General features: G+C 37.4%; 1 protein-coding gene across 13 annotated transcripts in view; it reads left to right on the top strand.

The window, feature by feature from the left end:
- Positions 1–23,931, top strand: part of KLF12 (KLF transcription factor 12) — a 405,368-nt gene that overhangs the window by 34,820 nt on the left and 346,617 nt on the right. For 4 of the 13 annotated variants that reach the window (XM_074378323.1, XM_074378318.1, XM_074378315.1 and 1 more), the window contains exon 2: positions 284–411. The exons of 7 other annotated variants lie outside the window; for them this stretch is intronic. The gene's annotated coding sequence lies outside the window, so the exon portion shown is untranslated. Of the gene's footprint in view, positions 1–283; positions 412–20,547; positions 20,674–23,931 lie in introns of all 13 variants that reach the window. 2 more of the 13 variants (XM_074378319.1, XM_045509135.2) reach the window with 1 other exon arrangement.

The following is a 23,931-nucleotide window of genomic DNA, read 5'->3' as shown; positions in this document are numbered from 1 at the left end:
TCTGAACTTGGCATTTTGTATTCATTGTTAACTGAATTTGTATTACCACCATATGAGCTAGGTATTTTTCCTTTTTTAAGAGTTAGAAACTGTGGTTCAGAGAAGTGAAGTAAAAGTACCCAACGAGAGAGATTTGGAATTTGAACTCAGAAGTGTCTGACCCGATGGTTGTAATAATCCAAGTTTTTAACACTTTCTGTTTTGTCTTTCACATAGTGAATTAAGCTAAATGCCACCAACTGTGTTGGGCACTTACTGAACTAGATCGTAAACTGCTTTCCAGCTTCTGGAGCTCTCTGGGCAGACTTTTCTTCTGTTGATTCTCCCATCACACCCAGGAGAAGAGGCAGGCTGAGAAGGTGATACTCTGGCTCCCTCCTACTTTCATTGTGATTTCGTTGATCCTGGAAGGTAATTTTTTTCTTCTAATAAGCAGTCACTACATGGGTGAGCCAAGCATGAAAGTCAAGGACACAGTAGTGTTTTTTTGTGGTGGGTGTAACCCGCTAAATTTCCTAGGAAACAGAAATATGACTGACAAATAATGATTTGAAAAAGCTTGAAGGCATTCCTAGGACATTGTTTCTGCCTTTAAAATAGTTTTTCCGAGGTGATCAAGTTAAGTAATTGAATCTTTAATGCCCACATTTTATGTGGAGTACATCTTGCACAGTCGGTGATTCTGTGAAATCTGGATTGTGGTTCCTTAGGATTGTAATCTTTGGTGCCTGGTAGTATCTTTGTTGGAGAAGTGGGGATCTTTTTTCCTGTAGCTGAGTATAGGCTAGTTAGTCACTCTTTGATTTTCTAAGCACTGTGCTAGGGACAGTGGGTACCAAGGCAGGTAAACATGATTTAAGATGCAGCTTAGAGTTTAATTAGAATGATGAACTTGTGTGGTCGTCTTATGGCAAACTTTTGGAGTTGGTGGGACTCAGTACTTTTTTGTGTCATCAATTCAGGTGAAAAGCTGCTGAGTTTTATAACTAAAAGGAAAAGAAGAAAACCTCCAGAAGCAGCCTCTGAGAACTTGTCAGCAGATTAACGTAACTGAAAGGAATTGCTCAGGATGTGTGTGTAAAAGTTGAGCCTCTTCAGAAGAGCTCACTCATGACGTGATGAAAGATGGTGGGGATCTGGGTGGGGAAATCCCACTACCGTCATTAGAGGATTTTATGAAAAAAGATGTGAGGGTGTGTTTGTGTGTGTATGGAACTGTGTGTCCTTCATGGTATTACAGTACTGTTCTGAAGACAACCCACCACACCCAGTGCAATCTGGAATCAGATAGTCGTCAAAATGGTAACCCCAAGTCACTAAGAATAGTTTTAAGTTTTCAGTACATTCTTTGTAAGGAATTGGAAATAGGTAATACAGCTTATAAACATGTCCTTTAAAAATTACAATAAAAAATAATGGCACTGAGAATGTTCATGGTAACAAAAATTCAACCATCTTGGAAGACTTATTCCTTGAGGATTCTAGGTAATTGAAGTTTGACTGAGTACAGTTTTATTGTCATAACCCCTGACATTTCTAATCTGAAATCCCATGTGGGGTTTTCAATTACATCTCAAAAAAGATATGGATCTGAAGAAGGGGAAATGAACTGATTTTTGTTCTACCTGGGGATTTTAAAAATGTGAACTTTTCAGACTGGAGAGTATATGATGAGAGTCTATAAAAAGCAGACTGTATTGGTCAAATCTCAGAAATCTGTAATAGAACTGAGCTTTCCTATGAAATCTGAAAGATATTTAAGTGTAAAACCAACGACAGGCAATAATACTGCAAACAGTGAGCAGAATAATTGTAGAATATATTACTTCCATGAGGTGCTTATGCTGAAAATAGGTAGCTTGAAAAATGCTTTAAAAATGTAGCCAAATCAATAGGACAAGATAGATCTGAAAGCTTTTCTGGATGTGGGGGAAAAACATTTATTGAGTCTCTCCTCTGTGCCAGCCCTACGCTCTGTTCTGGGGATTCCTGGCCCAGTCCTTTCCCTTTAGAAATGCACATCTGTTTTGTAGATGAGTTTGCAGACATAGTAAACAATCTTATGGTTAAGGGGCGGGGGGGGAAGGGATGGGAAGGGATAAATTTGGGAGTTTGAGATATGCAAATATTAGCTGCTATATACAAAAATAGATTAAAAAAAACAAATGTCTTCTGTATAGCATAGGGAACTATATTTCAATATCTTGTAATAACCTTTATGGAAAAGGATATGAAAATGAATATATGTGTGTATGTCTGTTCGGGAAAGTCTGAAACACTAGGGAGGCCTCTTGTGCTCGGATCATTTCTTCACTTCCACAAAGGCATGTGCATATGCTTTTTAAAGCCAGGAGCTATAGTTTCCTGAATACATATATTTTATAGTTATTAATAATACGACCACTGCCCTTAGCTTTCTCAGCTGTCAAAGGATAAAGTATAGATGATTTAAATAAACAAGATTTTTCAACTTTTTCTTCTGTGTGTGCATGTATTTGTGTATGTATGACAAATATTTATATAGTATATATATATATATAAAAGATGTACCTACATATATAGAATTATATGCATCAGAATCAATGAAATCTGCTGATTTAAATTTTTATATACATGTTTGTGTAACTTGAATATGGACTATTACCTAGCTTTTTAAAAAAAAATATTTTTCACTAATACTCTGAAATATTTGGGAAAACTAGTATACTCTGAAATATTTGGGAAAACTAGTCCTCTGAGGAAGAAATGAATTTGATATGTTTTTAGTTGTTAACTTATGTTGAAATCAGAGTGGTTTAAATAGTGAATTGCTACTTAAACCAAAGAAATGCTCCTTTACATTAGTTTGTATTTTTCTTTATTTAACTTATCTAGAGAAATTGGCCTGAGGTATAATGTATTGATTATAGTCCCTCTCGTTATATATAACATTTAGTCATTTCTTGACTGTATATGTTTTGCATATAATGATATATTTTGGAAAACCTTAGAGTTACAACTTTACAGCTGGAATGTTCTTTAAAAAATAATTAGTTTAATTCTAAATTATTTACAAGCAAATGATAATTATATTATGGTTAGTTATAGTTTACAAAGTTCTTGTTCATTAAATGGAATTCCAGCTTTTTAAATCTGTGACCTCTTTAATTTCTTTATTGTTCATGTCATGTTATTTTGACATTGTCAGCAAAGATGCCTAAAAAAAGGAACAATGGGGTCTCCATGGTAAGTGAGAGAGTTTTTATATTTGTGTTACATGTCCACATCAAATACATTATTGATTAATAATTGGGAAATAATAGTAAAAACTAAGGGACACTGGATGTGATTTCTTTCTGTAGGTTGTGGAGAGAAGAGGAAAGACCTGTTTTTATAAGGGAAGAGCAGGAGCATGGGAAAAGTGAGGCAAATAACTGAATGTTTTCTTAAAGAAAAAGTAGGATACAAGGTGTATTACCTAGAAGTGACCTTTCTTTCCCAAGTTTTGGGTTTACTGCCCCCAATCTGTCCCCAAAAGATCATTTAGTTCCTAAAGATGTTGTGGTGACTTTTGTATCTCAGCAGAGCAAAGGAAATAGCCACTGCCACTACTGCCACTATGCAGTTTAATCTTTAGCAGGTGCTTAACTCAGGGTGGTGGTAGACTATGGAGCACTGCTTTGCAGTCAGCTTGGGATCGAGTAGAACTTTTCGAGGAAGGCAGCAATGTGATGAAAATATTAATGTTGAAAAGCTTAATGTGAGCAGCATGCCAATTGGGTTTAATGGCAAGGAGCTAGAGTTGACTTGGTAGAGGGTCAAAATTCTGGTCTAGCCTAAAATAAGGAAATTTTGGAATGTAAGAAATAGGTAGAATTAAGAGCATTTCATGAAGGGTGTTTTGACTTTTGAGAATACAAACATAGAAGGAGAGAGGGAAAGAGGAAAGAGGATTCTTAAGTTTCAGGGTTGGGTGATCAGAGATGCTGTTCACATGGGGGCATTGCAGGAGAGCTGATCTGGGATTAGACTCTGAGCTCAGTAGTGGTCGTATCATGTATGAGCTGATAGTAGGTCATTTAAGTGAACATGTACTCACATTGTTAGAATTCTGAAACTGGAGCTCAGGTAGGATCTTTGAGCTGGAAAAAGTTTCCAGCATAAAGTTCTGAGTGAAGCTTTGAGACATGATTCAGTACACTAGTGGGAAACATAGTTTGCCTTTCTTCAAAAATAGCTACTTCAACCTTGCCTCCGGGATTATATTTCTGCTCCACTTATCCACTAGGTTTGATTATGAGTAAAGGAAAGGAACTCAAACTGCCTTTAATAATAAAAGAGACTTTGGTTGCCTGATGATAGAAAGTCCAGAGGCAGGTAGGTCTTCAGGTTTAGTCTGGTTTAACATCTCAACAGTATCATCAAGGATGTATCTAGTTTCGTTCTTTCTGTGTCAGCTTTAACGTCAGTCTGGCTCCTCAAATGTGCAGGAGTGAGAAGGAAGGTATCTGGTTTTTCCCTTGTAGAATGAAAAGAAATTGGCTCCTGGCAGCTCCCTCAGATGAGGAAGCTTCTTTCTCGGATGCCATTTGTGATGAAGATGCTGTAATTCACCATGATGGATGTTTTCTCATTCATTCAGATCATTTTTAACTTCTTTCAATAGTATTTTATAATTTTCAGAGTACAGGTTTTTGTACTTTTGTTAAATTTACTCTTAAGTATTTTATTTTGTTGCAACTGTAAAATAGAATTGTTTTCTTTTTAAGTTGAGCTATAATTGACATATAACATTATATTAGTTTCAAATTTATAACATAATGATTCAATATTTGTATGTATTGTGAAATGATCACCACAGTAAGTCTGGTTAACATCCATCACTATATGTAGTTATAAAAATTTTTTGTTCTTGTGATAAGGATTTGGAAGGTTTAGTCTCAGCAACTTTCAAATATGCATTTCAGTATTACTAACTATAGGGGTTTGACTTGTTTTCTTAATTTCATTTTTGGGTTATTTGTGCAAGTTTATGGAAACACAATAGATTTTTGTATATTGATTTTGAATCTTGCAACCTTGCTGAGCTCATTTATTAGCTCTAGTTTTTAAATTCCTTAGGAGCTTCCTTTCCAATCTAAATGGTTTTATTTATTTTTCTTGCCTTATTACTCCGGCTAGAACTTTTTCTGTATAATGTTGAAGAGAAGTGGCGAGAGCAGACATTGTTGTCTTCTTTCTGATTCAGAGGAAGGCTTCTAGTGTTTCACCATTAAGTATGATGTGATTTGTGTGTGTGTGTGTGTGGTGTGTGTGTATTTTGTAGCTGCTCTTTATCATGTTGAAGAAGTTCTATTCTTTGCTGAGTGTTTTTATCATGAAATGGGGTTGGATTTTGTCAAGTATGTTTACTACATTTATTGACATGATCATGTGTTTTTTTTTTTTTTAGTGTATTGATATAGTTAATTGATTTCATATGTTAAACCAACCTTGCATACCACTTGTCATGATATATAATTCTTTGTATATGTTGCTAGATTTGGTTCACTGGTATTTTGTTGATTTTGTATTTATATTCATAAAATGTAACAGTCTACAGTGTTCTCATGATGTCTTAGGAAATAATTTTTAAATGCCTAATTTTAGATTAACTGCAATTTTTAACATGTTATTGATGACTAATATTTCTCTATGGGCTTATTTAAGTGCACATATTAAATAAAATGGCATATGAATTAGTGTCTGTCACATTTTGAAGGTAGTTATTTTCTTAGGATTGGAAAGGGATCATAGTAATACCTGTTTTTATAGTGGAAGGACAGATCTGTTGTATTCATGAACCTGTTGTGTTTTCTCTCTACATTTTATTTATTTGGTGGAAATATTTCTTGGCTCTGTGTGTGTATGTGTGTGTGTTTATAGGACTCATTTACCCCATCCTTTACCTTGAAAGCAATGAATATATTACAGTATGAATAAGGTGAAATGAATTTTCTGGAGTAAGCTTGTATTTGTATCTAGGGTTTTATTACTTTTTTGTATGATTAGAACATGAGCATTTTACAAGTGATAATTGCACAGTTCCACTACAGGTAGCAGAATAATTTATTGCACAGGTTTTCTTATTTCTTAAGAGCTTGGAATGCAGTATAATTGTTTACAATACAATCCAAAATATTAAAGCCTGTTTTCTTGGAACATCTTCATAGGTATACAAGTTTGCTTCTTTAATCATAATTCCTTGTAAGTGATTTTAACTCTTTAGAGTGCTTTTTTAATCTGTCATCCTTTCTGGCCATCATCAAAGCCTTGTAAAACATGGTAGATTTAATATTATGACCTGAACTTGTCAGACAAACAAATTTAGTCATTGAAAGACCTTCAGGTTGCAGATCCATATAGGGGCATTAGAAAGGTAGTAAGCTAGATGTTCAGAATCCCTGCCATGTGCTCTTTTTAATGAATCAAATTATGTCCATAAAAGTACCATCTAATGACCATACTCTCATTTCTGGGTGGCCCTACTCTTTTTTTTTTTTTTTTGTCCTGGGTGTGCTAGAGTAGAGAGAAAGCAGCAGTCAGCACTGTCACCAGCACAGTAGTTTCTATGGTAGATTAAATTCCTGTGAAGGACGGAATTTATCCTTAGTGGAATTTCTGAGTGGAAAGATATACTGAGTAGTAAGAGTTGCTTGGGCCTGACTGGAACCATGTTTCATGGAGTTCTTTTTTTTCTTTTTTTTTTTTTTTAGTGGATTCCTATCTCTTAGGATTCCATGATATTGAGAGAGAGAAAGCAGGACCGTACTTTGTCCCCAGTCTGTAGGATACTACTCCCTCCTCCAATCACTCATCGCTATGAAGTTTCTAAGACCAAGAACATATTGGTTAAACTACCCCAGATCTTGCCCTCCTGAGTGCTCACCTGGTTGAGAATGCACCTGGGTGCAGTAACTGGCAGCTCCTTCTTTCCTGCTCATTAACTATTTCTGCATTTGGTGGGACTTCCTGGATAGCCCAGTTCTGGCTTCCTCTGCACAATGCACTGAGAAACACCAGTTAATTATATTTGAGTACCTGACACTTGACAGAGTCTCATTTCATGCCAACAGCTGAAGAACTTATCTCTAACTTACAAATAAACCCCCCCCTGGGGCTCAGGAACTTAAAGACATGACTAGACACTGGCACACAGTGGGGTTAGGAACCTGACTTCTGTCAGATTATAAGCTTCCTGAGAACAGGGGTACGCTTTAATCAGTGTTTTAGCCCCAGCGCTCAGCACATATCTTGGTCTGTACTTGGAGCCCAGATATGGTTGCATAGATGTTGAGCCCCTGCTCCATACCGTGTGGCTCCCCCCAACTCTCCTCTCATGAGATTGCATATGCAGAAGATTCTAGACTCTTTATAGAGAGAACCTGAGGCTTTCAGCTGAGGTGGCGAAATCCTGCCAAATTTTTTTTTTTTTTTATTTTTGAAGCCGTTCTGCTGTCTTGTCTGTGACCTACGTAACTTTCTACAGAGGACCTATGTAAACATTCCCAACACGAGCGCTTGCCGGTGACCGAGTTTCTGTGCTGGGGGCTGCAGAATTCATACACCTGCTGCTTTGGATGTGAACTCGCGTCTCGGGCCAGGCTGTCTCCTCCCTCGTCAACAAATTGTGTTGTCAGAATTAACTCCAAGTACGGTTATCTCCAAACAGTGTCATAGTGCTTCTCCAGCTTCCTCAGTGGAAATGTTCTAGATAGTATATGTTTTGGAAGATGCAGATGAGACGTATAGTTGGTTTACTATGTCTTCAAAACAAAAATGCTAGCAAGTGGTCCTCAGCCTGTATCTGGGCTGAAAATATCAGTAATTTCTTTAGCTTACAATTCTGTTTATAGCAAAAACTGGGTTTTAAAATTTAAACCACTTTTATTTGTATATAACATGTTAAAAGGTCAGTATAGTTTTCAGAATTTTTGATCCATAAAAAATAGAAAACAGGCTGGAAAGTACAATTTAGCCTAAAATCTGCGGTGGCTTTTCCTCACTGAGGAGAATCATTCCCCTAAATTATGGTTTAGCTGGCACTGCCAGTCCCTATCCCAGCACAGACCCTCAGCTTTCTGCTTCGAGAGTGCATAGGGTTGGAGTACCTCTAAGTGTCTGCTCCACTGACCATTTGCATCAGGCTTACGGAAGTGTGTGGTAAAGTTCAGGGTCCTGGGCCTAACCCCACCTGACTGAATCAGTACCTTTGAAGGTTAGGCCCAGGAATTGGCCTTTTTACCAGCTTCCCGTTGATTGTGACAGCCTCTAAAGTCAGAAGCCCACTGGCCCATAGACAGCAGCTAAAGATTGGAGTCACAGCCATCTTGGATTGAGTCGCTCCACCATTGAAGGCTGCTGGGACATTTGTATCCGGCAGTAGGGATGATAACAGTAGTTACTTCTGGGGATGGGAGGATCTGGTGAAGCCTGTGGAAGGTAATTAGTGCAGAGGCTGGTCTACAGCAGGTGCTCAAGAAATGCTGGGTGGGGCAGGGGCAGGCACGGATGCTTGTTACCATTATCGTTGTGCCCAAATGGTACAGTAGGTGCTCGAACTCATCATCCTCTCAAAACAAGGCTGTGAGAGTATTACCAGAAAAATCACTTTGGAGAGTCATGAAGTCAGTGCAGACCCCTAGCTTGTTCGTATAAGAAAAGTGGCATCGCCACACAGCCACCCTGTTTGTTTAAGTATTGTCTGTGGCTGCTTTGGACTCTGCCCACAAAGCTGAAAACACTTACTCTCTGGCCCTTAACAGGAAAAGTTTGCCAACTCTTGCTCTCTTTGTTCAATGTGGGTTTTTGGTGGAAGCTTCACTACGTTACTCCGTGGTTCGCAGGCAGTCGGGCCTTGGTAATAAGAGAGAGCTGGTTGCAGGGGCCAGTTGTCCTGTCCTGGCTCCGAGGCTCCTGCCACACCTGCTGCTCCATGTCTTGAAGTTGCGCCAACCCTTCTTCTTGCCTTTACTGCCGCCTTCTCCGCTGAGGATCAGTGACAGGGTCCTGGACCATTTTAGCATCTGGGAAGCCGGCTGCGTGAATGCTTTAAAGACTCCCAGGACTCAGGTGTTGTAGTCCCCACAGACAGTAACGTGGGAAGGGGAACAAGTTTGTACTGAACAGGGGACAGACCTAGTCATAAGCTGTGGTGGGACGCTTCACGACCAAGTTTGAATTTACATTGAATTCTGGAAACACGTTCTCATTCATCTCCTACAACTCTTCCACATTAAAAACCACAACCAAACCCAAATATCAGTCCAGAAAAAAAAACAAAAATTGTCCTAAAATTGTAGAAGGATCTTATTACGGAAACAGTCGCAATCTGATTGTCTAAACGTGAAACTGAGTGGAGATGTGATTGTTGAAACGTGGTTACATTTCCCAAATGAAGATCGCTTCCTAGAACTTCTGTCAGGTATTATTTTATCCAGGCTCAAGTGTATAAGCAACAACTAATTTATAGCATCTTGATATTCTCCAACAGTTTTAATAGGAATATCTCATTTTTCCAAAAATACTAGTTCCATCCTTCTTGTGGGAGGCACTAACATTGTCATGGGCTTTAATTGAGAAAGAACCTCTGCTCTGTGGGTTTTATATTCATCCCTTAGCAGAATTTCACATGCCCCTCGGGGCAAGTAATGAGGCATCTGCATTTTTGCATATGCTCATGAAAGTGAAACAGACATCTATTAGTCATCACTAAAAATGGAGAGATGGAGAAATTAGAATGCTGTTCTGTTTTCATATAGGTTTGATTGTGGGTGCTTTTCTCTTTTATTTCTTCCTTGGTTTTTGCGTCTTCCTCTGCATGTGTGTCTCATTCTTCCTTTACTGGGTCCTTAACTCCATTCTTCCTCTTGCTCCATTAACTAGTGGTGATGTGCAGTGTACCCCTCGGGTCCAGTGCTTATGCATGATAACTAGCATAGCATGAAATGTTTCTCTTTAAAAAGCTTCCTGCCAAAGTATAATTAAAAGTCTTTTTATGTGTCTTTTAATTAATATTTTTATTCGCTCTCTGACTCTCTAATAAGAGGAAAAAAGTTCCCATCCCCTGTTTTCTTGGCCTCTTTGTGTGGCTGGCTCAGAGTGTTTGATTGTTTGATGGGGTAGATAAAATTCCCCTGATGTTTCCTACTCACTCTAAATTTGGAATACACCTACAGTTATTCTTTTCGGCTTTATTGTTTCCTAAGCCATCTATTTCAATACAGTCCTAAAGCTTAAACGGAACACTGTTATTGTGGCTAAGAATAATATGTGTAATGGAGCAGTAGATTAGATTTCATTACCATCCTCATAACCATGCAGAAGCCAGCATTCCCACAAAGCACTCAATACGTTCCAGTGATTATTAGATTTCGCCAGGACCATGGTAAATTTATAATGGTTACTTGAAGTGACTTGTAGGTGGAGTGGTGGGAAGAACTTGGCCTTTAAACCCAGTGCGGCCTTTCTGAAACCCTGATGTCTGAAGCAGGGTCAGGGGCATCCATGAGGACAGTAGTCAAGGGGAAAGCTATTGCTCATCACTGAACGGAGCAGTGTCGTCTGATGTACGGTTTTGATGCACCTGAAGCAGAGCAAGGAGCTTTTAGTGTGTTACACTGAGACGTCTATGAACTTGAGAATGTTTGTGGTGCTTTTATAGGGAGTGGTTGATTTGACGCTCTTACTTCATTTTCCTTTTATTGTTTGTCAGGAAACCTTGATCCTTGTTTAATAATCCTAGATTTTTATTGGATTAGGAGATGTTAGTAACATCAGATTCATCAAGTGAATTGGATTTTAATGATTTAGTAATGAACCTTACATACTTGTTCTGTGCCGTTAAAACACACGATTTTGCCATTTGAATGGTTCTGTTACACTTGATGATCCTGTGCTTATGTTCTTGCTTTTCCTCAGTCTAAAATTCCCATCTGCTACTGCCTCCTGACTCTATTCTCTCTTCTAACTATTCCAGCTCTCAAAACCTGACTCCTAGTTCATACGCCATCTGCTCCGAGAAGCTGTCCTGTTTTCCAAAGTCAAAAGTGAATGATTTTTTTTTCATTTTAACTTCTGTAGTCTTAGAGACATTTTGCCTAGACTTCTTTTTTTTTTTTTTTAAGAATTAAAAAAAAATTTTTAATGGAAGTGCTTAAGTACTTGAGATTGTACCCAGGACCTTGTGCAGGCCAAGCACGCACTCTACCCTGAGCTATGCCTCACTCCCCACTAGACTTCTATTTCGCAGTAATTTCCTTCGTTTTCAACGATAGGTATCATGTATCAGGCTGAACCATATGAAATTACCATTATTCAACTATTTTTGAGCTACAAAATGTATCAAGTTAATAAGGTTGAACCTAATACTTATTTCATTGTGAACTGCAAAAATCTTTTGAAAATAAACGATGGTCTGAGTTACTTAAAACACATCTCGGACTTGGATTTACGTATCTCTCTATTCTAGAGCACTTCCTGAGTTTGATACATGACAAATGGGTTCAAGAAATGGTTGTTGACGTGAAATCAGTTGGACTGTTTAAGTTACCCTAACTTTTTATAAGCAGCTAATAATTGATTTAGGAATGAGGCCTGTTCTATGAGGTACACTCCTTTAAAGCCAGAATATCCCAGAGTCCACTGTATACTTTAGTGTTCATTGTCCAGTCGCTTCTCAGCCTTTTGGCTAAGATTAAGTGTAGTGTACATCGTCCAAACCATTTCAAAATTGTCAGACACCTAAAGTTAAACTTCTCATCTTAGTCACTGTTACTTAATGTCTTAGCTTTATGCTGTTAAGACTTTTGTTGAGTATTTTTTTCCTTTGCCTATACTTGTCTTATTTTGCTTTACTTAATGCAAAAATATGAATTATTTTATTTTCTAATGTTCCTCTGTCCATGTTTTTTACCCACCTAACTCTTAGCTGAAGGTCTGTCGGTGTCCCCCTGCCTCAGAAAATACTCCCTGGCTTGCTTTATTTAGTCATGGAAAAAAAAAAATCCTTTCCTTCCTTTGAAATATTTTTGTGCTTGCTAAAGGTCCAGTTAAATCACAGGAGATAAAAGTTGTACTGACAACCTTGGACATTCTCTGTCCTTTGCCAGAAATAGCAAACTAGATACTCATCTTGTACAAAAATATGTGCACGTTCATCCTCACTAAAAACATCTTGTATCTGGTCCTTAAAGGAGGAGAAGTCTAAGCTCACAGTTGGTGTCTCAGGCTTTGGGGGGTCAAGGTGGGGTTGGAGGGGAAGAAAGTATGGTGCTGAATGAATGGAGAAAATTGTGCTTTTTCTTTACTGACAGATTTTTTAGTTTAATAGCATATAACCTCTTTTCTTAGCTGCTTATAATACAGTATGATTTCCTTAAGACATTTCCTTTTTAGTTCACTTACACTTTTTTCCTAACTGGGAGAAATTTTACATGAGAAAAGGTGATTTTTGAATTAGAAAGATGAATCTGTGGACATATTGAAATATTTTATAGCATCATATATAAGTTTTTGTGAATTTCTTCTTGTATCAGTTTTGCCATATAATACTTTTAATTATGGTTAAAAATTCTGGTTGGCTCTTTTACAAGCTCTGAGACATGTAATAGATATTTTTCATTTTTAGAAAGATCCCAGTGATTGAGATTGCTGGAACATGAGATTCTGTAGTATATACAGTTAAATTGGCAGTTTTAATGAACAAGGTGACATCTGATAGGAGTGGAATAGGGGAACAGATTATTATAAATCCATGGAAGGAGGCTTTCCATGTCTATATGTAATGATATATATGTGTTTCTGCTGTTCCAATGAATAATTTAGTCAAATGGGCTAGGTTTTATTGAGCATGGATTGTAAACTCAGGGGTAGAGATCAGTCTGTGCTATGCCTAGAATGGTGCCTCCCACATGACAAATCGAAATTATTAGCTGTTGAGTGAATAAATATCTACTGGTTGCTTAATACCATGTGATGAGCGCCAGGGAACATAGAAACCACATAACATTAAACACGGTCCTTAAGGTTGTAATTTAGAAGTAGAGACGAAAATCAGTGCATTCATAGAGAATGATTAGTACTGAAATCTGCTCATTTAAAGTGATACTTAAAGTAATTTTTTAATGAAAAAGGAGGTAGATGAAAGGCCTCAGTTGTGATAATGTCATCTTCTTGTTACTGCATACCTACTTTGCACTACTCACTATGCTGTTTTAAGTGTGTTATCTCAGTGAATCTCCATGATAAATCCGTGGTTATTACTCCTGTTATTCCTCCATGAAATAATCCAGATTCAGTGTCTTTCTCAAGATTCTCTAGCAGTTAAGTGGCAGAGCTAGGCTGTGAGATCTATTCTGTCTGCCTCTTTTACTGCTTTGTTGTATAATTGCTTTTCCAGTTTTCTAGAACTGTCTGGACCAGGCTTGGCCCAAGATGGTAGTTAAGTACCAGAGGTTCTCTGGACTCTACAGACCCAGTGGAAGACTTGGAGCTCTTTCTAGAACAAAAGTGTAAAGCGGATGCTGCTGTCAGTGGATCTGGGCTCCACACAATGGTATCAGTTCAGTGTTGGGAAGAGGGACTATTGTAGTGGGACTTGAAGGGGCTTCCTTTGTCTCTGCCTTCATCAGTTTCAGTATTAAAATCCACCCATTTTTAGTGATATTGTCAAGCTGATCAATTTCCATTATAGAAACTATTTTACATACGCCTATAGACAGTTGTTAAAAACAAAGTGGAGTGTCAAACATGGCTGCCATTGTGTTTGAGTTACTTTAAGTTAGGAAGTTGATATGATTGATAGACCTCTGTCTGCTGGTTCTAGGCCCCTCACCTGGGGAACTTTTTATAAATACCAGTATTCTAACTCAGTCTCTGAAATTCCTCAGTCAGTAGGTTTGCAATGGTGATCAAGAAATCTACTGATTGATTGCTTTTCTTAAACTATCTAACCATTTTTGGACATATAGTTCAGTAGTGTATATTCACATTGTGCAACAGATATCCAGAACTTTATCGTGGAAAACTGAAACTATTTCCATTAAACAACTCCACATTTCTTCCTTTTCTCAGCCCTTGGTAGCCAGCGATCTATTTTCTGTTTCTATGAGTTTGCCTATTTTAGATTATTCACGTAAGTGAAATAACAGTGTTTGTCTTTTTGTCTTTGGCTTATTTCACTTAGCATAATATCCTCAAGGTTACTGTAGCATGTGGTGGGATTTCCTTCCTTTTTAAGGCTGAATAATATTCCATTGTATGTATATACAACATTTTGTGTATCTGTTTATCTGTCACTGAACATTGGGTTGCTTTGACTTCTTGGCTGCTGTGAATAGTGCTGCCATGATCATGGGTCTTCGAGACCCTGTTTTCAATTCTTCTGGAGATATACCCAGAAGTAGAATTGCTGGATCACATGGTAGGTCTTTTTAAAAATTTTTTGGTTAATGTTGTACTATTTTCCATATCAGTTGCACAGTTTTACGCATTTTATATTCCTGCTAACAGTGCAGGGTTTCAGTTTCTTCACATCCTTGCCAAAACTTAATTTTGTTTTTGTTTTTGTTGTTTTGGATAGTAGCTATCCCGATGAGTGGGAGGGGTCAGAAAATCTTTTAAAGTCCCCTGGTGATTCTGGCGGTAGATCTAGTGCGTAAACCACTATCTCAGCAGATCTTTGTGTCAGAGGCTACAGCACTGTCAGCTTCAATAATCAGCAGGAGTATATAGAACTTTCTCTCTTGTCCATCAAGAGACGACTCAGTGTGTCTCCAAAAATAGAAATTTCTAAGGAAAAGTTACCTTATCCAGTTAGCTAATTGGTGAGATTGAATTTCGGTACTTTCTAGCTTAAGATTTGCATAGTTTTGGGATTTTGTTTTACATACTTCTTTTTTCCTTGGGGAGATATTTTTTACTATCATTTCTAATTGTCATAAAATGCACATACCATAAAATTTACCATCTTAACTATTTTTTTAACATTTTTTATTGAGTTATAGTCATTTTACAATGTGTCAATTTCCAGTGTAGAGCACAGTTTTTCATTTATACATGAACATACATGTATTCATTGTCACATTTTTTTCACTGTGATCATTCATCTTAACTGTTTTTCATCATGCAGTTCAGTGGCATTAAGGACATTCAGATTTCGTGCAGTTAACACTACCATCTTTAGAGCTTTTTTTTTATCTTGCAAGACTAAAATTTTGTGCCCTTAAATAATAATTCTCTGTTCCTTCCTCCTCCCAACCCCGGGCAACTACCATTCTACTTTCTGTTTATGAATTTGACTATTTTAGGTGTCTCAGATAAATGAAATCATACAGCATTTTTGTATCACACAAGTGAAATCATACACTTTTTTTTGTGACTGGCTTATTTCAAATAAAAATACTTGAAAATATTTTTTTTGCAGCATTTAAAAAATGTTTAATTAACATTTACTGAATGCTCTGGGGATAGGATGCCTTATATCTGCACATTCCCTCCTGCCCCCTGCCCCAGATCCCCCTCACACACGTTTTAACATCTCTGAAGACAACTTAGCATTGTGTACTAGTTTATTTGCCCCAGTTTTTGTTTCTTGCAAATAAAATAATGGTACATTTTACAGTTGATGGGAACCTGTCTTCAGAGATAGTAAGGTAGGTGTTTTTCATAAAGGAAAATGATTACCTGGAAAACATTCATTTAGGGATCTCCTTATGATTCCCGGTAAATGTTTTAATTTAGCTAAAGAACAGGAAACCTATTTGGTATCATTAATCAGTACATTCAAATCATTACTCTGAATGATTATGCTTCATTTATTTTATGTCAGAATGTTTTCCACACAATAATAGAGAATAAAAGTGTGTCATTAATTACAGTTGAGCAGCTCACACATGTGTAGCTATGTATATATATCCATATCACATGATGAGGGAAATTTAGTATAAGAAATAATTAATCCTTACAAAAGAGTTGAAGATTCAATTACATAATAGTATTAAATTTATGACCATTTATAATTATGCCTTATGACAGCTTTTAGTAATACTTGAAAAAGTTTGTAGAGACATTTCCATATATGCTTGTGTCTTCTATTTCTAAATGAAGAACATTTTTAATAATATGGTTTTTATCTTTTGGGGGTATCAATTACGTGCTTTGGAGAAAAGTGTGTAACTATTTTTTTGAATGGGATCAGTTAATTTGTGGAGCTTCACTGTGATGGAATTTCTAACAGAGACGACTAACCCCTGTAAGAAGTTACACTTCTATGCATGGAAGTTTGGATTTACTCCTCTACTGTAAATCTGGGCCCTTCCTGATAAGAATGGCTGTGACAGTCTTCTAGTTATCAGGACTTCTCTGACCCTCAGTGATGCTGCTTCCAGCTCTTTCCCTTTCTCCTAGCTGGCTGGACTCTTGTCAGAAAGACCGCAAAACAAACTAACACACAAAACCCACTTGCAGTATATAATTGCACTGTTATAAAAACACACAGTGTTGTCCTGGGTCCAAAGAGCAGATGAAGGGAGCTGGCCCCGACTTTGTTTCATCAGCTGCACTTATTCTCCAGAGTAAAGGACTTAATTTATAGTTCAGTCACTTCTTAAAAGGCATATGTCTGTCTGTGATGGAGGAGAAGATAGGGAGACAAGGAAAAACTGAAGCAGTTGAAGTGATGCTGCAGGGAAAAGTGGGTGGAGAACAAAATTTGAGAGATTCTTGGAGAAAAATCGTCTCTCTCTCTGAACTCTGTCCTCTCTCTTTCTGTAAGAAAGCCAAAATAATTTCAACACTGTTCTTTCAAGCACCAAATAGTTTTCAAATGGTTTCTTAAATACTGCTGTAGCTTGTTTTTATAAGGAATTTCTGATTTATAATTTTTATAGCAATTTTGAGTAATTTGTCCATGAACACTCATCTCAAAAATGAAGGGTCAGAGCTAGGATTTGGGACTTCTGACTCGGGCCATGTCATTTGCACCCCACCACACTTAGTGATTCACTGATAACTTAATCACACTTTATTCCCTACTCCCCAATTCTGATAGCATTAATTTCAGTATTTTAATGTTAATTTTTATAGTTTAAAAGTTTTGCTCCAGGCTGTGAGTTTAAAAAGCTGTTGGAAGCCAAAATTCTTTCAGTATGGAATGCACCCTTGATTTTAGGAGAATATGAAAAAGAAATTCACAGTAAAAAATAACTTATACTAATATTTTGTGAAATACCCATGGTCCATATACAATTGTGAAAAAAACTCAATTTCTAATATAACTAAGAAAATAAATCTACTTAAAAATTTCTTTTATATGTATAACAGCTTTATTGAGATACAATCACATACAATACAATTCACCTATTTAAAGTATACAATTCAGTGGTTTTTAGCATGTTCACAGGGTTGTGAAATGATAAACAGTCAATTTTAGAACCTAGAAAACCTACTTTTAAAAGTAGAAATGTTCAGGGGACATCCGGGCTGTTCTCAGTTTTTGGCTGTTACGAATAGAGCTGCTTTTTTAAAAAGTATAGGTAATTTTAACAAAATAATCTTCAAGTTAATGTCCAAATTGTATCTTTGAAAACATTTAAATTATATTGTAATTATTTCTCAGCTGTTTAGATATTGTGTGCCAATGTGCTGACCTGAAAAACTTTATATACAGCCCCCCCCCTTAAAAATTTTTTTTTGGCTATATCAATGACTTTGTGTTTCTGTATTCCTGTTTATGTAAGTTTTTGGCTGGGAAGGTGAAATGAATGATGTTTGTTTAAACACATGACTTTCATATATTATTGTAGGAGCTATAAATGTATGCATGGTTAGGTTTCTGTTTTAGCTTATCAAGTTTGCAGTGGATCCCAGGCAGAAAATGTTATGCAGCATTATTTGCTGAGCAGTGCTTCTCAACATTGGGTGCAGATTAGAATCCCATGTGTATTTAAAAATGCTAGCACCCTGAACTGATCCTCAGAGGTTGTAATTTAATTGATAATTTAATCTGGCAGGGGACCCAGGTGCCAGTAGCAGCAAATTTTAAGTTTCCTCCATGATTCTCATGTGTAGCCAGGATTTAAAACCTGTTTTAGATTCTTGCTGTCAAAAAATTTATTCAAAGAGTTTACCTTTTGTTTATCTGTCTGAAGCCTCAAAAAGACCTGATTAAATCACAGCTGGATTAGAAAGTAGGGGAGGGAGCCCTGATTAAATCACCAGCCAGCACCTCTGAAGCTCATTTGCCAGATTGTTTGTCTTCAAAAGCATCCTTGGAACTTAGCAAATGCCTGCTTTGTAGAAGTTCCTTCCTTTCCTCTCTTTCCTTCCTTCCTTCGACATTTATGAAGTGCCTACTGTCCGTTCCAGCGCTGTTTTATACCCTGAGGATATAAATACAATTTGGAATCCTTCTTACATTTGAGTTGGCCAAAGATGCATAATAAATATTTGTTGAGTTGAATAGAATCACAGCTAGCCCTCTTGGCGTGCTGCTGTGCATTGCCTCAGATCCTTTGTAGAAATTACGCCTTTTTGATATCCAGGAACATTCCAAGCATCGTTTGTCATTTCCTCATTTGTCTGCTCAGGGACACCCCAAACCTAGCCAGGCTTAAGCCATCAGGATGAAGTTGGTTAGGACTAGTCCTTTAGGGATCACTTCTCCAGATGTCACAAACACCTAGTCACTGAGTTTTGGGTAAGCTCATTGTCAAGTCAGATGATGGAGTTGAGGACCACTGGCCGGCTGTGAATAAGAGAAGGCTGTCCCGCCAGGACTTGTAAGCCTGCCCTGCAGGTCTTAGAAGCCAGCCTTCCATTCAGCCCCATGGTACATTTTCTTCTCTAGGAGCAGGGAAGGAGGAGGCATGGTGTGTTTCTGTAGCATTTGATAAATTCTTGCTGGGTTGATCATCTCTCTTGTGCTTCGCTACAGTTGCTTGGATATTTTAGAGTTGACTTACGGAAGAAAAGAGTGCTTTGAACTAAGTAGCAAAATGTCCATGTGCTTGCATGTGAGCACATGCGAGCAGACATATGCAATTACACACACATTTAAGAGTGAGGAAACAGCAGCAGAAGGGACAGTGGTTTGTTTGGCTTTTCAATCAGTACTTTTTTTTTTTTTTTTAACTTGGGTATTTCTAGCTTTTCCAGCCTTTCAGCCTATAGAAAATACCTTCTGAATAAGAGTGAATGGGTGTGTATTGTTGGCTTTTGTATCCTGCTGTGGTGTCCCCGATGGAAATATAAAATGGGGGAAGAAAGAAAGACCACAGGCTTTAAGAAGACATTCCTGTGGGTTGAGTCTTTGATGCTCCTGTTGGTACTGTTGGGTTTATGTGTGCCATAGAGAATAATTTCTAGAGTCATAGCATGTCTCATGTTTTTAGGAAACTGTTTTGAGAAATACATTCTGCTTTTACTTTACACATGAAATAATTAAAGCTTAGTTGTTGATTTTTTTTTTTTTTCCTTCACAATGCATTACCCACTCAATTCTTATACTTCTTACTTTGGGTCATTTGACTTACTTATTTTATTTTGCAAATAATTTATACTCTGGACAGGTGTGGATTGGCATGTGCCTTTTAAAGACTTCTGTTTGTTTGGGAGCTACATGTATTCCAGAGGAGCTTCTGTGTGCCCACCATTAGAACAAAGCTCCCTAATTTCAGTGTCGTTGAGTAAGCAGCTGGTGCAGCTGAATTCAGAGGAACAAGCATAGTTATTGACTGTTTTCTCTAAAAACAGCCTGCACGAAACATTTCCTTAAGCAACGTTGAACAGGGTTTGGAACTTCCTATTCCTCAAAAAAGTCTTAGAAAGGTTTACGGAAGTGCAGAGGTCAACGTGACTTCCTGTAATGCCTCTCCTTCACCCCCAGGCCATGGTAATTGACTCCTTGAGAAAATCTCGTATTTTAAAATCATCTGGTCAGAATGTGTAAGCAAAAAACAATCAGGAAAATAAGAAATAATCAGTTAAGTACATGGTCATATCAGCTAGATAATTGTTAGTAATGCTGGTTAATTTAAGAAAGAGAAAGTTTCAAAAACTGTAGTTATGTTGTAGTGATTGTGTGCTATTTTTACATGTTATTTCTTTTTCTTTTAGATAGGTAAGGGAAGTAACTTTTTACATAATTTATATTTTTTCTCTAAAGATCTTTGAAATGGTAGAGGTCAGGAGTTCACAAGAATTTATTCATGTATTTAAAAAATCATGCTTTCATTATTATTTTTTTAGTAACATGATTTATGATTGGATGGATGCTTTCATTATTTTTAATCATAATCCATGCGTTCATTACTTTTTGATTTGGGTGAGCATCTACCATGTACCAGACACTCTGTAAGGACTCACAGGTACAAAAGTAATGCATGGTAGCATTCAGGCAGTTAAGTAATAATACAAGTGGACTATAATTTTGGGGAGAAGGTAAGTTGCATAGATCTGCTTTCATCTGTTTTATTTCTAGCTAAATTTGTGTTTCCAGGTAAAACTTTTTTTTTTTTTTTTTTTTTGTAGGATCAAACTTGTAGCCAGTTAAGGAGAGTCTTGCCTCTCTGGCAGCGCCATGATGTGGTTGCCCCTTAAAATAGTCCACTAACATCTTGACTTCTTTAATCTACTGCTTGTTTCTGTTGAATCCATGTAAGTTTTCCCTCCATTATTTTTTTTTTAACTTAAACAATTTAGTCTCACAGACTCAGGAATTATTTTATGTAGGTTGACTAACCTGCCTTATAAGCTAGTGATTGATTGTTCCTTTCTGATACCTTATTTGTATTTCGCTCAGGTTTTAATGAGATACACCTGAGCGTACTTAGCTGCCGGGACTAGATGGGTAAATTGTGTTATGAAATCCATGTCCGTTCCGATTCTGTAGATTATTTGGCTTCTGTTTCTAGACCAAAACACCATGTTATTTTTATATAGCCCTCCCACAGTCTCATGGTCATTAAATTGTAAGTAGATACCATCTTTCGCATGCATTATTTAGTAGGATCTGGTGATTAATACCAAGAAGAGCATCACAACTGTCAGGGTAGTGTTGTGTGTTTTATTTTTAGTTCTTTTTGGGTAATGTTTAAATTTTGTTAACATTTTTATGTGAGTTAAAAGTGTACTACAGAGATATCTTCTGTGAGTTGTTCCTTGTGACTTTGGGCGTATTTCCTAAGTTTATTCGTAACTTGCCACCCATGATTCTATAAACATAGAAACTGATTTATTTTTTCTCTTCGTGAAATGAGTTATCTGGGGAATGTTACCCACGCACTTACAGTGTCTCAGGAGGGCTGCTGCACTGCCCATAGAGGGAGTTTAAATTTTCTCTTTTCTCATTCCTTTTACCCCAACAGTGCCACTCTCACCCTCACAGACTGATGCTTGTATTGGTGTCAGGAACTTTCTCAGCTTCTCACTCAACTACTTTGTGGACTCATCACAACCTTGTTCTCTCCTGGTTCCTTCCTTCCCACTCTGAGGCCAGTGAGTTCCTTTGGATTGGGGTTGTCCTGACATTGGTTCTCTTAGAATCTGCTTCCTTCCTGGCTTCTCTGAGGTCGGTGCCCTCACCGTGTCTCCCGGGATCATTTTCACCTCCTCCTCAGTTTATGAAACTCTACAAGGTTCTATCATCTTTATATAAAACAACAACAACAACAACAACAACAACAAACAAAACCAACTTCTTACTTTATGTCGTTCCGTTCTCTAGAAGTACCTTCCCTTTCTCTTCCCCTTCAGTTGAAGGAAGGAAGATTTCTTAAAAGAGCTCATTTCCACTTTTTGATCTTCCAATCCACACTCCAACTCAAGGCCCTGGAGCTTATGTACTACCTGCCACCAAGCTCAGACTTCCTTGTGGTTGGTCTCATAACTGCTCAGTCCAGTGGTGTAGTAAGTGATCTTGTCTGATCTTGCTTTTGCAGTGGTCAAGGTTGATCTCCTGCTTCTTGAATTTCTTTCTGTTGGCTCCCATCTCATTCCTATGCTCCTGCTCCTTCCTTTCTGACTAGTACTTCTTAGTCTCCTGTAGGGGTTTATCCTTTCTTTCTTGTCACTAAAGGTGGCATTTGGAAGAGTTTCATCTTTCTTCCCACTTTTCATATTCACCCTCCCTTGATGTGCCCATTTATTTCTAGCCAACTGGATAGGTAGCAGCATTTCCACCTCATCACGTCCACAACTTTGTTCTTTAGGTGTTCCTTTGACCTAAAGATTTAGGTGAATTTTTGACTACCAGGTGCTAGATCTCCAAATATGGGAGTCATCCTTGACTCACCTCTTACATCTCTCATGAGTCACCAAGTCAGGCTGCTTTTCCCTCCTCAACTACAGTCTCACTGACACTATTGACTCACCCTCCTGCTCTCCAGACTAAGTGGACTGCATTTCTTTTGGACATTTCGTGTTTCTTTACAATGTTTGTTAGCACATCCATCTACTCCATGAATTTTGACTTATTGGAAGACTACAGCCGCCTTCTTCTTTGTATTCACAGTCCAGCTTATACTGCCTGGCACATAGTAGGCATACTGATAAGTACAGTGGGGCTTTCTCAACAGAAGAAGTAAGAATCAGTAGTTGGTCAGTTAGTCAAAAATGGCCTTAAAATAGAGAAATAGAAAAATGATGTACACATATCTTAGATGTTTTATTCAGACATAAAACTAGTAAGTATACATTTTTGGGCAAACCTTTGATACAAGGCCAAGATTTTTTCGTCCAGTATGAATCCACAGATGGGAATTCAGTGTTATCTTTCTTTCCAAAACCAGTAGTGGATCATCTGTTATTTCTGACTTGTTACTTTAAAGTGAAATTAAAAACCTTAGAAACCCTTTTGAAAATATTTATGATTTACTTTTCGCATTGTACAGTTATGATGTCCACGCCTTATTCAATGGTGATTTAAAAAAAAATACTACTCTATTATGGACTAATCTTTGAAAATCTTCAAAGCATTCAACCTATTTTTCATAGAAACAATTATTGAGTTCCTTTCTGTACTCCAGTGTCACTTCTTTAAGTAATATATAATTGAATAAAAATCACATTATTGTAGTAAAGTGCAACTGCATAAACAGGTTTAGGATCAAAACTGTTTTTCCTACAGATAGGGCTCTGCTGGTGGTGGCAAGAGGTTCTTGCTCTGCTCCAGAAGGCGCTGCTGGTTGGGAACATTTCAGGTGCATCAGTCAGCATGATTTACAAAGAGGGTGGAGATCATTGGTCAGTCTGGACAGTTGGTTAAGTGGAAGTTGGTTAAAAGCATTCTACCATGTTTGTCAGACTGATGCTAAAAAGATGGTTCCTCTGTTATTTGGCGTTCTGGTAACTGAAAGAACTTAATAGAAATGTGCCTGCTTTCCTGTGCACTTTCTCCTCCACATCATTCATAAAAATGTTAAATAAGACCACTTTGAGCACCCGTCTCCTGGAAATCCTCATGTATGTACGTCTGTTTCTCTGTCATTTGTCCCCTTCTTTAACCATAGCAAAATGTAATTTTTTAAACTCCTTTATTGTGGTGTGGTCCCTGTACAGTAAACTATATATATTTCAGATGTACAATTTGATGAGTTTTGATAGATGTAGCAAAATGTAATATTAAGAACTGATCTTCCCTTTGTTCCAGTCTGTTAATTGCTATCAAGTATGATGAATGTGCAGCGATATTCTGCTGTGAATTTGTTTGTTTTTGTCCCTCAGCGTGTTGTTTTCTTTACCTCTCGAAAGGCCTTCATTTTGAAAATTGTGCTTTGGCATCCTGGTTAGCAGCTGCATCCTTCTTTTTAGTGGCTGGTTGTGATGAGAATTTTACATGTGAGCCAACATTTTATAAATTCCACCTAGAGTCTTTAACTGTGTGATAGTGCCAATTGGATGTTTGTTACATCTTGC

The sequence above is a fragment of the Camelus bactrianus genome, chromosome 14 (genome assembly GCF_048773025.1).
Source record: "Camelus bactrianus isolate YW-2024 breed Bactrian camel chromosome 14, ASM4877302v1, whole genome shotgun sequence".
NCBI classification, from domain to species: domain Eukaryota; kingdom Metazoa; phylum Chordata; class Mammalia; order Artiodactyla; family Camelidae; genus Camelus; species Camelus bactrianus.
This window is presented reverse-complemented; position numbering and strand designations above follow the sequence as displayed.